Below are 2,363 nucleotides of genomic sequence, written 5' to 3' on the forward strand. Positions count from 1 at the left end.
CAGCAGAGCCACACAGTCAAGCAGGGTCACGGTCTGTCGGCAGAGTCATGTGACAGAGAGGAAGTCAGGGCATTATATAGCCAGGCCTTGGGGTGGGGCTAGAATACCGGTCTTCTTGTGACAACTTGTGACTTCTAGAGTCTTCCTCACAATGCCTGGAGTCTCGAGGCACCTAGGTTCTTGCGATATCTCCGTTTCTGGCTTCCAGGATTCTACCTCTTGTCCCCACTGCGGGGTTCCTTGGGGAAAGGGAGGGACCCGACCTATCAACCATGTTATAGTCACAGAGCAGAGGCACAGTCTAACTACTTAATGAATTAATGAGTAAGCCCAAGCTAAACTCAGGTGTGAACCAGGAAAATATTAAAATATCAACTTAAAGTACAAAGTGGGACCCTTTCTTTCTTCATTCAGCCACTCAATGGCTTTTCTTGTTTGTTTGTTTGTTTGTTTGGTTGGTTGGTTGGTTGGTTGGTTGGTTGGTTTTTTTGGTGGTACTGGAGATTGAACCCAGGGATATTCTACCTCTGAGCTACATTGCCAGCCCTATATTTATTCTTTATGTAGAAACAGGGTCTCACTAAATTGCAGAGGGCCTCGCTAATTAGCTGATGCTGTCCATGAACCTGGGATCCTCCTATCTCAGACTCCCAACTACTGAGATTACAAGCATGTGCCACCATGCCTGGACACTCAATGGCTTTTTAACTAGGCTTTCCAGATACAGTTGTTACCAAAATCAGGCCATTTTTGCTCAGCACACAGCATGCCAATCACTGAAATGGTGAATTTTGCAGAAGGAAATAGTTTATTCATGAGGCAGCCAAAAGTGGAGACAGGAGAGTATGTCTCAAAGCTGCCTCCCTGAGAACTGGGCTTAGGGATATTTATAGGAAAAAGAAATAGGATAATTAAAGGCATGGGGAAAAGTGATAGGAAGTAGAGTAATCAGCATGTGTAATTAATCAATCTTCATAGTGTGTGTTTGTGTGTGTGTGTGTGTGTGTGTGTGTGTGTGTGTGTGTGTGTGTGTTGTTACTGGGGATTAAATTAAGTCCAGGGGCATTCCACCTCTGAGCTATACCCCCAGCCCTGTTTTATTTTTTATTTTGAAACAGTGTCTCCCTAAATTGCTGAGGGCCTCACTCAGTTGCCAAAGCTGGCCTTGAACCTGTGATCCTTCTGTCTCAGCCTCCCAAATACTGAGATTACAGGCATATCCCCCCATATCCAGTTTATTCATAACTCTGCACAGGATATATGTTCAGAAAATGGTAGCATTAGCGTTAGCATGCTCTGAGAATGGAGTTGTTGGCCTTCTGACACAAAAAGGTCACCCATCAGACACCTGCACAAGCTCAAATGAAGAGTCTGTGGTTTCAATAAAAATGACCTTTAAGCCAGGCATGGTGACACACACTTGTAATCCCAGCAATTGGGAGGCTGAGACTGGAGGATCGCAGTTCGTGGACAGCCTCAGCTACTTAGTGGGCCCTCTGCAACTCAGTGAGACTCGGTTTCAAAATACAGAATAAAAAATTGGGCAGGGGTTGTATCTCAGAGGTCAAATGCCTCTGGGTTCCAGCCCCAGACCCGCAAAAAGAAAAAAAAAAAATGACCTTTAAGTCTCTAAAAAGTAACCTAGGTGGTCATTATCATCATGACCCATACATCACAGGTATTATAGATAGCCAAGCTAATGGAATACTAATAATATCTTGTTCATCTGCATCACCTCCAAAATTAGTGATCTTTAAAGTCTACTAATAGTGAGTAAGAGCCAGTGGAGCTAATGGTCCATTAGGTTTTCCCTCGGTTCCACCACTGAGCACTGCCTAATGCTATCTCAGTCAACAGTGGAACACATGTACCGTGGTGACCCCATAAGATTATATCACATAATGACACTGTAGCTGTCTTTGTTAAGTGACCTATGATGTGCACACAGTGATGAAATCACCTGAGAAGGGATCCCAGCCACAGAGCTACCCATGATGGGACAGTCACCTTCCCTCATCTTACCTCTTAGGAGTGTGTGTGTGTGTGTGTGTGTGTGTGTGTGTGTGTGTTACTGGGGATTAAACCCAGGGACAGTCTACCTCTGAGCTACACCCCCGGCTTTTTTTATTTCATTATTTGAGAACAGAGTTTCACTAAGTTACTGACAGCTTCACTAAGTTGCTGATGCTGGCCTTGAACCTGCTTTCCTCCTGTCTCAGCTACCCAAGTACTGGGATTACAAGCATGGGCCACTACGTCTGACTTAGGAGTGATTTTCAAGTCTCTCTTTGGGAAGAGACTCTTTTTACTCTTATGAAAAGAAACCTCAAATTTTTCAGGGATGTATAGAATGGAAACTATAT

The sequence above is a fragment of the Muscardinus avellanarius genome, assembly GCF_963383645.1.
Source record: "Muscardinus avellanarius genome assembly, chromosome: 1".
Classification (NCBI taxonomy): domain Eukaryota; kingdom Metazoa; phylum Chordata; class Mammalia; order Rodentia; family Gliridae; genus Muscardinus; species Muscardinus avellanarius.